At 40.5% G+C, this 15,474-nt stretch overlaps 1 pseudogene; it reads left to right on the forward strand.

Moving 5' to 3' along the window:
- The first annotated feature begins 5,364 nt into the window (after window positions 1-5,364).
- On the forward strand, window positions 5,365-5,760 carry LOC102842640 (annotated as a pseudogene).
- The last annotated feature ends 9,714 nt before the right edge of the window (window positions 5,761-15,474 follow it).

Consider the following 15,474-nt stretch of genomic DNA (forward strand, 5'->3'; position numbering starts at 1 on the left):
AAGGGAAAACTCGATCTTCCACCAGAAAATGAAAGTGGTGAAACATTAAATAGTGTAAAGAAAACTCTCCAAATTCCCAGGTGACTCTGCCCCATTAGATGAAATGGGTTTCTGGACTTCAAAGAATCCCAGAAAGTAAATCCACAGAACAGACAGTCAGCCGCTGGGCCCCGAAAGAGACATTGTCATACAGGTAAAGGCCTGAAACAGTTCAAAAGGAAAAGAGTAGAGGCTTTCAACAACACCTGCCCACGAACTACCCTATCTTATATCAGAATGAAGAGGTGGAGCGCTGCTTTCTCAGTCTTCTGAAGAAGGTCCACAATCTTATAAGTCTTGGAATTGGGTCACCGAAGTGCTGAGAGAGGGCAAAGATTAGAAGGTCCCTGCCTCCAGGGTGCGCTTGATCCATAACTTCGGAATCAAGGCCTCATTTTGTCTAGGCATTTGTAGGCATCATCAGTCCAACCAGGGACCAGACCAGACTATATCTCATCGCCCTGGACACTCAACAGCTTTCCCGACACAGGGAAACCTGGGTTTCTTATTTTTCGGGTTGTCGAGGCAAACTCATAGAACACTGTTCGGGAGCAACACAATCAAGAACATTCAAAAGCTGTGTGGTTAGTTGCTACTTACAGGTCCTAAATTTGTGGATGGATCGCGGATGAATCCTTAACTATCATGTTTCGGAGGTCAAAAGTGGAGTGGAGGGCCCAGGGTGCCTCCTTCACCATGACTAGAAAAATCACCAGTGAGCTGGGTGGGTATGCGGAACCGCGCGATACGCAGACACACAGACACCGAGAAATTAATGACCAGGCAGTTTTAACAGCAAAGCGAATGTACACTTGAAAAGGGTCAAGCGGTTCTGCTCTTAGTGAAAGAAGAAGAGCAGACCTCTAACAAAGGTCAGTGTAAGGGTATTTATGTGGTGTTCGGGCCCTTTCCTTATTGGTGGTCGCTGAGGATGGAGAGTTACTTCAAAACTGGACTCTCGGCTGGCAAGCCGGTGTGCAGAAAGATGGTTGGAGGGTACCCCATTTCAAAGTGGGAATGTTCAGTCATCCTCCTTCCTGGAACCTGACAGACCCAAATAATATGAAACCCTTGACAATTTTAGTATCTTCTTCATTTATCATGATGTTGTTTATTGGTCCAGTTGTGAGGATTTCATTTTTTTCACATTAAATCCTAATCCATGCTGATCCTCATCAGCAAGTACTTCAAGTCCACTTCACTTTCAGTAAGAAGGTTGTGTCATCTACGTATCAAAGATTGTTAATAAGCCTTCCTCCAATCCTGATGCCTCTTTTTCATATAATCCAGTTTCTAAAATAATTTACTCAGCATACAGACTGAATAAGTAAGGTACAGGGATACAAACCTGATGCATGCCTTTCCTGATTTTAAAACATTTCAAACTAGAAGAAATGATTAAACCTGATTTTAACCACTTTGTTGTGTCCAAATAACTGACTCTTAGTCTTCCTACAAGTTCCGCATGAGCATAATTAACTGTTCTGGAATCTCCATTCTTCACAATGTCATCCACAATTTGTTATGATCCACAGAGTTGATTGCCTGTCATAGTCAATAAGCCATAAGCAAACCATCTTTCTGGTGTTTTAGCCAAGATTTATCTGATGTCAGCAATGATATCACTCATTCCACATCCTCTTCTAAACCCGGCTTGAATTTCTGGCCACTCCCTATATGATGTGCTACTGCAATTGTTTTTTAGTTATCTCCAACAAAATTTTATTTGCATGTAGTACTTATGATATAGTTCCACAATTTTCACATTCTGTTGGATTGCTCAGAATATTTTACTCCAAACTCATTGCCACGGATGTAGAACATGAACTCTAAAGGTTCTTTGCCTGTGACAGACTCCAGTTTATTTTGGTTCTTGTTGCTAGGTGGCATCGAATAAGTTCTGACTCATAGTGACTCTATATACACCACAGAAAGAAACCCTGCCAAGTCCTGGACCATCCTCACAATTGTTTTTATGATTGATCCCATTGCTGCTGCCACTGTGTTGATTCATCTCATTGGAGGGGTCGTCTTCTTTTTTTAGCTGACTCTCTACTTTACCAAGCATGCTGTCCTTCTCTAGAAACTGCTCCCTTTTGATAATATGTCCAAAGTATGAGAGATGAAGTCTGGCCATCCTGACTTCTAAGGAGCATTCTGGTTGTATATCTGGTAGTCCATGGGACTTTCAATATTCTTCTCCAACACTGTAACTCAAATGCATAAATTCTACTATGGTCTTCCTTATTCTTTATCCAATTTTTGCGTGCATATGAGGTGACTGGAGTTCTGATGTGGCACTATAGGAAAAGCCCTGGACTGGTAACCACAAAAGTAGAGGTTCAAATCCATTACCCACTCCTTGGAAACCCTATACAGGGTCACTGTGAGTCAGAACTGATTCAATGGCACTTAACAATAATAATAAATGAGGTGATTTAAAATATCATAACTTGGGTCAGGTGCTCCCAAGTCCTGAAACTGACACCTTTGCTCTTGAATAAAGAGGTCTTGTGAAGCAGATTTGCCTATTGCAATATTTCACTTGATTTCTTGTTTACTGCTTCCATGAGTGTTGATAGGGAATCCAAGTAAAATGAAATCTTTGACAGCTTCAATTTTTCTCCATTTATCACAAAGTTATTTATCAAGTTATAAGGATTTTTGCTTTATTTATATTGAGTTGCAACCCATATTGAAGATCATAGCCTTTGATTTTCATCAGTAAGTATTTTAAGTTCTTTTTGATTCCAGCAAGTAAGATTATACCAGTTGCATATCTCAGGTTAAGGAGCTCTGGTAGCGTAGTGGTTACGAATCGGGCTGCGAACCTTAAGGTCAGCGGTTCGAAACTACCAGGTGCTCCGCGGGAGAAAGATGAGGCTTTCTACTCCCGTAAAGATTTACACCCTCGGAAACCCTATAAAGGGTCGCTATGGGTCGGAACCGACTTGATGGCACATAACAACACAACATATCTCAGGTTGTTAATAAGTCTTCCACCAATCCTGATGTCACATTCTTCTTCATATAATCCAGCATGTTGTTGTTGTTATGTGCCGTCAAGTCGGTTCCGACCCATAGCGACCCTGTATAGGGTTTCTGAGGAGCCACTGGTGAGCTTGAACCACCAACCTCGCAGTTCAAACGGCTTTGCAGTCTGGCACATTAACCCACAGCACCACACCAGTAGTCCATACAGGTGGTGAAAGAATACAATTTTGGCAAACACCTTTCCTGATTTTAAACCGTTTGGTACCCCTTTGTTCTTATTGAACAACTGCCTCTTGATCTAGGTACAGGTTTTTTATGGTCACAATTAAGTGTTCTAGAATACTCATTCTCCACAATGTTATACATGACTCTAGCCTGTTCTTGTTGTTAAGTGTCATTGAGTCAGTTCTGACTTACAGAGACCAGATATAGGGTTTCCAAGGAGCCACTAGTGGGGCTGAAACCCACCTTGTGGTTAGCAGTCCAGTGCTTATCCTACAGAACCACACCAAGATTCCAGTCTGTTGTTAAGTGCCATCAAGTCAGTTTTGACTCATAGTGACCTGGTATAGGATTTCCAAGGAGTGGCTGGTGAGTCTGAACCACCGACCTTATGGTTCAAAACAATCTTGCGGTTCAGTGCTTATCCTACATTGCCACACCAGGACTCTGAATCCAGGCTTGTTGTTAAGCGCCAACGAGTCAGTTCCAATTTATAGCAACTTTATAGGGTTATGACAATGACCACACATAACAACAACAACATGCTCGATTATATGAAGACGAACGTGACATCAGGATTATAGGCTTTCCAAGGAGTGGATGGTGAGTTTGAATCACCAACCTTGTGTTTCAAACTGACTTTGTGGTCAAGTGCTTACCCTACAGGGCCACACCAGGGCTCTAGTCTAGCAGAACTTAATTCTATCTTGTGCTTAGGTTTAAGTGTTCAGATGCCAAGTTTTTCTTGAGTAGTAGCTCATGCACCTCTGACAGCTGAACTGTTCGAATGCTGTCAGAGTTAGAAACAGTATATTTAAAAAGTCATTTTGGGGTTGACTGCCTCAAGCCAGGCCTCACAGTAACATTCCTTAATGGTCTGCTAGCTGTGATGTCATACTCTGAGAACCTCAGGCTGTAAGCTTTCCCCTTCTCCTCCCAGATGGCCTGGGAATGTGGTGCATGCTGCTGCTGCTGTCAATCATACGGTGGGAGGAGACTGCTGTGTTGCCTGTGCTCTATGGAAGGTCACTGTATGGAGATAGAATCTGAAAACTCACCATGGCTTCTGTGGTTTCCCTCCCCCAGATGAACTCTGTTTCTCTTTGTCTTGTGTTTGCTCTTGTTTAAGATAAACAAAACAAAACAGTCTTATTTATATCTTTGAAGATGGGATTTTCTTTTCTCCAATAAAACACCACTGAGTCAAATCCAACTTGCTCCTAATCAAGTGATGCTTTATCTGATTAGTTCAAGTTTACTATAGTAACCATGCAATTCTTAACAGAAACAATATCTGTAGAATTAAACCATCATACACTCTGTATTGTAAGGAGCTCTGGTAGTATAGTGGTTACAAATCGGGCTCCTAATCTCATGGTCAGCAGTTCGAAACTACCAGCTGTTCCATGGGAGAAAGATGAGGCTTTCTGCTCCCGTAAAGATTTACAGCCTCGGAAACCCTGTACAGGGTTGCTATGAGTCAGAACTGACTCCAGGCACATAACAACAACAACAACACTCTGTATTATGGGTTTTTCTTAAAGGGGGCTTAACTTGGAAGGAGGCAATAACAGTTCAATGTTAGAATTCTCACCTTCCATGTGGGAAACTGGTCCCATTCTTGACCAATGCATCCTCACACAGACATGGTACATGTCTGTCAGTGAAGGCTTGTGTGTTAATATGATGCTGAACAGGTTTCCACAGAGCTTCCTTACTAAGACAGACTAGGAAGAAAGGTCTGGCAATCTGCTTCTGAAAAATCAGTCAAGGAAAAAGTTATGGGTCACAATGGTCTGATCCCATTATGCATGGAGTCACCATGAGTATGTGTGTGATAATGATGGTGGTAGTGGGGGTGCTTAATGGCCTCTAATAACAACAAACAAGTTGGGAGAAGGTTTTTATTCTGAGGAGAAGGGTAGATGTAGAGAGCTGAGTGATAAAGTAAAGGCTGCTAGATGTTCAGCTTGCATCAATTCTGTAGCAGACGAAAGGTACATAGGAGGAGACAAACCTCAAAGTAAACCTAGAGCCTGGAAGGGCTCCTTCAAGAAGAGAAGAGAGACATGTGGGCATCGGTGGTGATGGCCACAGTGTAGGATCACCATGGTGGAGCTGTAGCAACTCTGTGTGCAAGAGGCAGTTGACACCATGGTGAAGAGTCTGGAGAGAGAGAATATCCGGAAGATACAGGGCATCATGTTCTGGTGCAGTGACAACTGTTGTGAGGACAGCCAGGCATCCATGCAACAGGTGCACCAGTGCATTGAACGCTGCCATGCACTGCTAGTTCAAGCACAGGCCCTTGTGACCAGTGAGTTGGAGAGATTCCAGGACCACCTGGCCCGGTGTACCATGCATTGTAACGACAAAGCCAAAGACTCAATGGAGGTGAAACAGCAGCTGGAGAGCTGTGTCACCAAATGTGTGGATGACCACATGCAGCTCATCCCAACCATGACCAAGAAAATGAAAGAGTCTGTCTAATCCATTGCAAAATAAAAGTCTTCGTCAGTGGCCCTTGGGGATAAGGACGGGAATCTACATAAAATGCAGAAAGGAAATTTAGGGTTTTAAAAGTGAAGTTTATGAATGAAAAAAAATCATGATGGCAGGAAGTTTAAGGAACATGTCTCCTAGCTCTGGATACTGGATCTTTTATAAGTCTGAAACCACAGCAGGGAAAGTGGGAAAACTGGTGCTAAAATTTGGGTCTGAGGTAGCACAAGAGAGTTGTTTCAAGCCTAAATTGTGTGTAGCAAGGGCATATGCTAGTAGTAGGTATCTCCCTTGCTTTACCAAACCACAGCCCTCCAAGACACCAGATTCTCCTTACTATTCTGGTACCACAGACTGGCAGGCTCCTCTAATCTGCCTATAAACTCATGCAGTCTGAAGAGAGGTATGTTTCTTTGTTGCCAACCTTCTGTTCACAAAAATATCACCATCTGATTTTTCATAAGTTGTAAAACAAAATCTATAATATCACTAATTCAGAAGTGGGAAAAACAGATATCTGAGTCTTTGTTTTGCTTGGTTGTGTTTTCTATACAAGGACCTGAAATTGATGTCATTAGGAGACAGGGTAGTATAGATAAGAACTTTGAAAGGTTCTTTGACCATCATCTGGCTGACAAGCCGTACTTTTCTTGAAATTCCTACATGCTGCATCTTTCAGTGTGGAGACCTGAGAGGCAGTGTCACGCTGGGGATGGAAAGCCTAGCTTCCTTCTCACTGGCTATCATAGTGACCCTGGCGCTGTGTGCAGTAGACAGTCTTGTAGTGACACTCTTCCCCTTGAAGGAAAAGGGGGTTTTGGTTGTGATATACACCCATATCTGGAAATGAACAGTGAAAGAAACTGTTGGCTGCTTAGTCAAGAAAGTTGAACCGGATTTGGAAAGATTCAGTTTTTCATAGACCAGAATAAAATGAAAGCCTAAACCCAGTATTGCTTACTTATTCTTGTGGTTGTTAGTTACCGTCAAGTGGACTCCAATTCCTGGCATGTATCACCACACGCAGTGTTCTCTAGGCCTGTGCCATCTTCATGATCACTGGTGTGGCTGACTCCACTGTGGCAATCTGTCTCACTGAGGGGTTCCTCTACCAAACATAATGTCCTTTTCTAGGAAATGTTCTTTCCTGATAGCATGTCCAACTGCTTATTTAACCAATAAGAGCCCTGTTAGCAACATGAAAGTCAAGGGAGAAAAAGTAAGTGTCTCAGGGGCTAGAGAGAGCTGTAACTCCTTTGGAGCAAAGGAGGGGCGACCCCTCATTACCAAATACCACTTCTGCAGTATGCAGTGTTCCAAGTTCAATGACACCTTACTTTGATAAGGGCCTTGTCACCTTTCTACCAACTTATTACTTAAAGTGATAATGTAGCCTGTCTGTTTGCTGTTTCAAGGCTTTGATATATTTTCCTAGTAGTTAAATTAAAAGTTTTCATTTTTCCCAAAAAAAAAAAAAAAAAAAAAAAAGAAGGGAATGCAGAGACTAGGTTTAGTCCATTAACTTAGAACACCAGTTGTTCAAGACCTTGTAAATGTATCACACATCAAATATTTTGTTGTTGTTGTTGAGTGCCATCCAGTCACTGACTCTTAGTGACCCTGTATAGGGTTTCCAAGGAGTGGTTGGTAGATTTGAACCACCAAACTTACAGTTAACAGTTTAGTACTCATCCTATAGTGCCACACCAGGACTCAACACATTGGAATATCTTAACTTGGATAAAAAGAATATTTTCCCATTTTACAAAAATTTTTTTTTAATGTTGTTGTAGATGTTAAGTGACTTGCACAACTGGGGTAATTTGAACAAGAGCATAGAACTTCTGAGTGCTGGATGTGGCTTCCAGAACTCTAAGGAAAACATGGATTCAGATCTCACAAAGAAAAGGGTTATTGTGTTTAGATTCACATCCTTTAAAAGTTGAGCTTGAATTAGAAAGACTTTATGTAGGGAGGATAGTCACCCCAGTTTTGTAGCACCACAAATCGGGATTGCATAATGTGGTTCTTAGAGCCACACGAGTCGAGTCCTAGAGCATTGTAGTTGCACAGTGCAGTGATTTTGGAAGCGGTGACAAGTCTAATTACCATCCTCCTTTTACTCAGCCCGGAGAAGCTAAGTGATTTAGACAAAACCACTAATCCAGGCAGGAACCAGATTCAAGCCTCTGTTACCCTTTAACCAAATGACATATGGAAGATTGCTTTTCATTTTCAAGTTTTTCATAAGAAGATCTGCCATCGGTAAATTGGGACCCAAATGTATTTCAAATTGACTCTTCTCTATAGAAGCAGAGATGTAAGGAACAATTCTACAGCTTGTGGTAAATCCGATGGACTATATTACCAGTATAAGTAAAGTTTTGGAAGTCAGTTTATGCTTCTTAGATGGAATCTCCCACATGGTCCCAGTACTGAGACCTGGAGCTAGACTGAGAATGCTATATTGCCTACTATTTCCTATTCACCTTTATCTCTACTTCTTATGTAATTCTCCCATTTGAGTTCTTTTCTGTGTGATTATACAATGATTAAAAAAACCCCAAAATACTGAATAATTAATAAAAGAAGAATTATCTGCAACAGAAGAGCTGGTATGTCTTTGTAGAAGCTTGTAAGTGTAGTTTTTAATAAAAAATGTCTTAACTAAAAAAATAAAACACAAAAGTAGCAGAATAGTTGTGTTGAGACTTTTAGGAGAGTCCAATGTAGTCAACTTGTTTTCTTAGGAGCTAGAAAACTCCAATAAAATATTTGTCTATATGGTATTATATTTGCAAATTGACTTCAAGTGATTCAGGATTTAATGATATTAAAAGGTGATTAGTATGTGCCACTACCATTGTGGAGTCCTGGTATGGTGCTGTGGGTTAATACGCCAGACTGCAAAGCTGTTTGAACTGCAAGGTTGGTGGTTCAAGCTCACCAACTGCTACTCAGAAACCCTATACAGGGTCATTATGGGTCAGAACCGACTCAATGGCACTTAACAACAACAACACTACCATTGTATTTTGAGCCACTCCTGGTATGGTGCTGTAGGATCAGCACTGGACAGTGAACCACAAGTTCAGCAGTTCAAACCCACCAGCTGCTCCTCAGAAACCCTATACAGGGTCACTATGTATTAGACTCAAAGGCACATAACATTCGAAAGACAGGTGATCCAACAGAATCTAGAAATTTTCACATACTAATATCACACAAAATAAAATTTTGCTGAAGATAATTCCAAAACAGCTGCAGCAGTGCATTGTCAGAGAACTACCATGTATTCAATCAAACAAGATGCAGAATAGTATGTGGGATGAGAGATATTACTGTTAACATCAGAGAATCCCCGAAAGATGTTTACCTGTGTTGTATTGACTATGGAAAGGCATTCTACTGTGCGGATCATAACAAATTATAGATAATATTACAAAGAATGAGAATTCCAGAACACTTAATGGTTCTCCTGTGGACTGTGCATGTAAACCAAGACACAGTTATTTGAATAGATTAAAGGGATAGTGAATGGTCTAAAGTGAGGAAAAGTGTGAACCAGGATTTTAGCCTTTCACGATGCTTATTCTATCTGTATGCTGGAAAATAATCCAAGAATCTAGACTATATAAAGAAGAACACAGCATCAGAATTAGAGGCAGACTAATTAACAACCTGTGATATGCAGATGACACTACTTTGTTTGCTGAAAGCAAAGAGGACTTATAGAACTTAACTGATAAATATCAAAGACTACAGCTTTCAGTATCAATTACACTTCAAATTAAAGAAAACAAAAATTTTCACAACTGGACCAATATGCAACAACAAGGTAAATGTAGAAAAGTTTGAAGTTGTCAAAGATTTCATTTTAGTTGGATCCTCAAGCAATCCACTGCCTTTGAGTTGATTCTGTTTGAAAGTGAACCCATAGGATGGAGTAGAACTGTTTGTTAGGATTTCTGAGATTGAGAATCTTTAAGAAAACAGACAGCCTCAATCTTACTTCTGTGGAGCCACTGCTAAGTTTCAGTCTCTGACCTTGCAGTTTAGCAGCTCAATGCTGAACTTACTGTGCCACCATGGTTCCTCCTCTTGGAAACAGTAGTCAAGAAATCAACAAGATATTGTCAAATCTGCTGTAAAAGACCTCTTTAAAGTATTAAGAAGCAAAAATGTCACTTTGAGGACTAAAGTTAGCCTGACCCAAGTCTTGATATTTTTAATCACCTCATATGCATGCAAAAGAAGGACAAAGAATTAGGAAGACTGGAGAAGAATCTATGCATTTGAATTATGGTGTTGATGAAGAATATTGACTACATCAAGGACTACAAGAAATGAACAAATCTTTGATGGAAAAATGTTTCTTAGAATGGTGAGACTTTGTCCCTTGTGCAACGATAGATTTAAGCAGAACCTGTACATAGACCAAGAGGCAGCCATTTGAATAATTCTTTAAACCGTTTGGTTTAAAATCAGGAAACGTGTGTGTCAGAGTTGTATACTTTCACCATACTTATTCAATCTGTATGCTGAGCAAATAATCCAAGAAGCTCAATTATACGAAGAAGAGTGTAGTATCGGAATTGAAGTAACACTTCTTAGCAAATAGTGATATGCAGATGACACAACCTTGCTTGCTGAAAAAAAAAAGAGAATTTGAAGCACTTACTGATGAAGATTGAAGACTATAGCATTCAGTAATAATTCCATCTCAACATATAGAAAACAAAAATCTTCACAAAAGGACCAATAAGCATGATCATGATCAATGGAGAAGAGATTGAATTTGTGAAGGGATCCAAAATCAATGCCTGTGAAAGTAGCAGTCAAATTAAAGGATGAATTGCATTAGACAAATCTGTTGCTGAAAAAACAAATCTCTATAAAGTGTTAAAAAGCAAAGGTGTCACTTTGAGGACTAAATTGTGCCTGACCCAAGTCATGCTATTTGCAAGCGCCTCATATGCATGCAAAAGCTGGACAGTGGTTCAGGAAAGCCGAAGAGGAATTGATTCCTTTAAATTATAGTATTGGTGAAGAATATTAAATATACCACTGACTGCCAAAATAATCACAAATGTGTTGGAAGAAGTACAGCCAGATGTTTCTCAGAAGGTAGGAGAATGAGACTTTGGCTCGGATACTTTGGGCATGTCATCAGAGGGACCAGTCCTTGGAGAAAATCATCATGCTTGGTAAAGTGGACAGTCATTGAAAAAAAGAAAGTCCCTCAACAAAATGATTGACACATTTTGTAACTGCAACAATGGGCTCAAGCATAGCAGAAATTATGAGGATGCTGCACGACTAAGCAGTGTCTCATTCAGTTGTACATAGGGTCTCTATGAGTCATAACTACTTGATGGTGCCCAACAACAGCAAAAGCAACAACTCTGTTCCCTATCACTGTGAGGATGCTGCCTTGATAGAATGATAAAATTGCCTTCTGAAGGAATGATTTCAATGCCAACTAGGTGGCAACACTTTTCAGGAGTGTGGTGATGTTCTCCAAGAAGTTATGTATCCTCTAAACCAGTGTCCTATATGTGCTGCTATGTTGTCTATTGCCTGAATTCACAGGACTAGGAATCACTATTCTTCCTTGTGACCCTCTCACAGTGCTTTTGTGTCTTGTCCTTATGAACATATCCTCTGTGGGTCTAGAGGTCTTAGCTCCAAAAAGAAGAATGATCCCACCTGGAATCACACAAGAGGCAAGGGAGAGAGTTACCATATTGTATTTTGTAATTGATCCTGATTACCAAGGGGAAATCAAATTGCGAGTACATGATGGAGGTAAAGAAGAATATATCTAGAATACAGGACATCCCTTAGGGTTCCTCTTAGTACCACCATACCCTGAAATTAGGTCAATAAAAAACTATAGAAAATCAATTCCAACTGGACTACACCCTGAAGGAATGAAGATTTGGGTCACACCACCAGGCAAAGAACCATGACCAGCTGAGGTGCTTGGTGGTGGAAGAAGTTAGTTCTAAATACCAGTTTTGACCATGTTACCAATTGCAGAAATGAGGACAGCAATTGTGAGTATTTCTTGCTTGTGTCATTTTACTTATCTGTGTGTGTACTATAAACGGTCAGAAGAGCAAACAAATTTGTGTTGGAGGAAGTATAGCAAAAATGTTCCCTAGAAGCCAGGATGGCAGGACTTTGTCTCTCCTATTTCAGACATTTTATCAGGAGGGATCAGTTCTTGGAGAAGGACATCATTCTTGATAAACAATTTGTTGTTGTTAGGTGCCATCCCGTTGGTACTAACACTGCCCAGTTCTGTGTCACCCTCACAATTGTTGGTAGCCTTGAGCCCACTGCTGCTGCCACTGTGCCAATCTGTCTCATTGGGGCCTTCCTCTTTTTTGCTGATTCTCCACTTTAGCAAGCACGATGTCCTTCTCCAGGGACTGGTCCCTCCTGATAATATGTCTGAAGTATGAGAAATGAAGTCTGATTATCCTGGCTTCTAAGGAGAATTCTGGCTGTGCTTTTTCCAACACAGTCAGTTCATGGTACTTTTAATATTCTTCTCCAACCCCATAACTCAAATGCATGAATTCTTCTATGGTCTTCTTTATTCATTGTCCAACTTTCACATACATATGAAGTTATTGAAAATACCATGGCTTGAGTCAGGCACACTTTAGTTCTCATATTTACATCTTCATTCTTGAACACTTTAAAGAGGTCTTTTTCAGCAGATTTGCCTAATGCAATAAATGCTCTTGATTTCTTGATTTTTGCTTCCATGAATGTTGATGGTTGATTCAAGCAAAATGAAATCTTTGACAAATACAATCTTTTCTCCATTTATCTTGATGTTACTTATTGGTCCAGTGGTGAGCCTCCTTGGGGACTGTGGCCTGCCTCCAGTATAGAAATGAATGTTCCAGAAAGGCTCTCTTTCTAGATCTTGCATCTGACTTGTTGTCCTCAGACCTTTTGTTCTTGGGATGTGAGTCAGCAGTAACCTGCAAATTTTCATTTAGTCAACCCCTGCAAACATGTAAGTCAGGAGAGGCTTCTAGTCTGACGCTTGGATTTGGTACTTGCCAGCTTCCACAACTATGTATGAGCCATGTCCTTGAATTAAATCTATATATTTATTTAACTTGCATATGAACAATTGGTGGTCTATTCCACAGTCTGCTCCTGGCATTTTTTGGCTGATGGTATGGAGCTTTTCCACAGATGTATACAATTTGATTTCTGTGTATTCCATCTTGTAAGGTTCATGTGTGTATTTGCCTTTTATGTTGTTTTAAAAAGGTATTTGCAATGAACAAGTCATTGATCTTGCAAAATTCTATCATGCAATCTCCAGCATTTTTTCCACCATTCAAGGAAATCAAACGATGTATTGCATTAGGCAAATCTGCTGCACAAGACCTCTTTAAAGTGTTCAAAAGCAAAGATTTCAGTTTGAGGACTAAACTGCCCCTGACCCAAGCCATGGTATTTTCAATAGCCTCATACGTATGTGAAAGTTAGACAATGAATAAAGAAGACTATAGATGGAGCTCTGGTAGCATAGTGTTTACAAGTCGGGCTGCTAACCTCAAGATCAGCAGTTCAAAACTACCAGCAGTTCAGTAGGAGAAAGATGAGACTTTCTGCTCCTGTAAAAGATTTACAGCCTTGAAAACTCTATACAGGGTCACTGTGAGTCGGAACTGACTCCACAGCATACCACCACCACCACTATAGAAGGACCACCAAAAGAACAAACAAATCTATGTTGGAAGAAGTACAGCCAGAATGCTCCTTAGAAACCAGGAAGACCAGACTTCATCTCTCATATTTCAGATATATTATCAGGAGGGACCAGTCCCTGGAGAAGGACATTATGCTTAGTAAAGTGGAGGGTAAATGAAAAAGAGGAAGATCTCCAATGATATAGATTGGCACAGTGGCAGTAGCAATGGGTTCAAGTGTAGCAATGATTGTCAGGATGGCATGGGACCAGGTAGTGTTTCATTTTGTTGGGCATAAGGTCCCTATGAGCTGGTACTGACTCAGCAGCACCTAACAACAACAACATGTAAATCTATAGATGGAGTCCTGGTGTGTCACTGTAGGATAAGCTCCCGACTGCAAAGGTAGTTTGAACCACAAAGTCAGCAGTTCAGATTTACCGGCTACTCATTGAAAACCCTATACAGGGTCACTATGAGTCAGAACCAACTTGTGGGCACTTAACAACAACATATCTATGTAAATGTATATGTGTGTGTGTGTGTGTGTGTGTGTGTGTATGTGTATATATATATATATTTCATTGATTTTGTTTCTCTAGAAAACCCAGCCTGTGGCATTCTGGTTTGGCGCTGTGAGTTCATGCACTGGACTGCAAAGTCGATTTGAACTACAAGGTTGGCAGTTCAAGCTTACCAGCCGCTCCTCGAAAACCCTATACAGGGTCACTATGAGTTGCTAAAGACTCACTGAACCTATTCTCACTAGTTCAAATGTCTGACAGAGGATAGAGTTTTAGTCAACTCTGCTAAGAATCACAGGCTTATCACTGAGCTGAAAAATGTTGGACCCCAGAGTCCCTAAATTGGTTTATTACATTTCGTCCCCAACTTCACTCAGAAGGATTTCTTGACATGGAAATCTCCACCCTCTACCTACTTGATAGCAACAGTCCAGATGAGTGAACTGTGGGGGAGTCCGCAGTGACTGGAGGCTGAGGCAGGGGTGGGAGCTGGAAATTAGTTGTCACTTGGTGAAAATATGCTTACCATAAAAGCTAATACAAGCTGTGCTTGGAGTCTGGACATAGTTTATTATAAAGTTTGCCTTGTTAGGACACATGCAGCTGCTAGAACGTCATTGGAAACCATAACTGAATTCCTAGGGTAGAAGAATAGAATTCTGTTGTTTTTTTAATTCCCTCTAGGACACTTTTTTAAGTGACAGAAAATCCCAATTAATTTTGCCTTAACAGGGGAAACTTACAAAATGTTTGAATTTGAAATGTTCGCTTCTTAATTAGTTGTTTAGAGTTTAGAGTAATCAATTATTTAAAATTTCAGACTCATTTGGAAATATCTTTTTAAGCCCACAAATAGTTTAGTATGGTGCAAATTGTAATTCCAAGCCTGAAATGAAGTTGGTGTAGGATAAGGATTCTGGATGAAAGGTAGGAGTGGGGCTAGGGGGTGGGGATGATGGAATTCAGGAACTGAAGAGAAGACTCTGGCACTGGTTAATTGGTGACTGATGAACAGAGGTCTGCAAAGACTTGATATCAGCAGCTTCTGAGATAAGGTTGGGAGATGGGCCTGTGACTCACCCACAAGAAAAAATACAAGAGTTGGGGTATGTACTTGCAACTTAGGACTTCCCTGTATTTAAAGTACTTAGAGTTCCACATTAACTTGATCTATAGAAATAAAGGAATTCCTGGGTGGTGTTGGCAGACAATACAGTGGGCTGCTAACTGAAAACTTGTTTTGGGTCTACCAAAGTGCCTTGGAAGAAAGACCTGGTGATTTACTTCCAAAATATTAGCTACTAAAAATCCTATGGCTCATATATCTACTCTGATGCACATGAAGCCTCCATGAGTCATAATTGACTCAACAACTGTTTTGAATGGAAAGTATGGTTGGAGATTAATAAATAGATCACAAGAGCTTTGAACCCTATGATAAATGTTTTTAACAACTACTAGAAAAAGGC

This window comes from Chrysochloris asiatica, unplaced genomic scaffold (genome assembly GCF_000296735.1).
Source record: "Chrysochloris asiatica unplaced genomic scaffold, ChrAsi1.0 scaffold00001, whole genome shotgun sequence".
Classification (NCBI taxonomy): Eukaryota; Metazoa; Chordata; class Mammalia; order Afrosoricida; family Chrysochloridae; genus Chrysochloris; species Chrysochloris asiatica.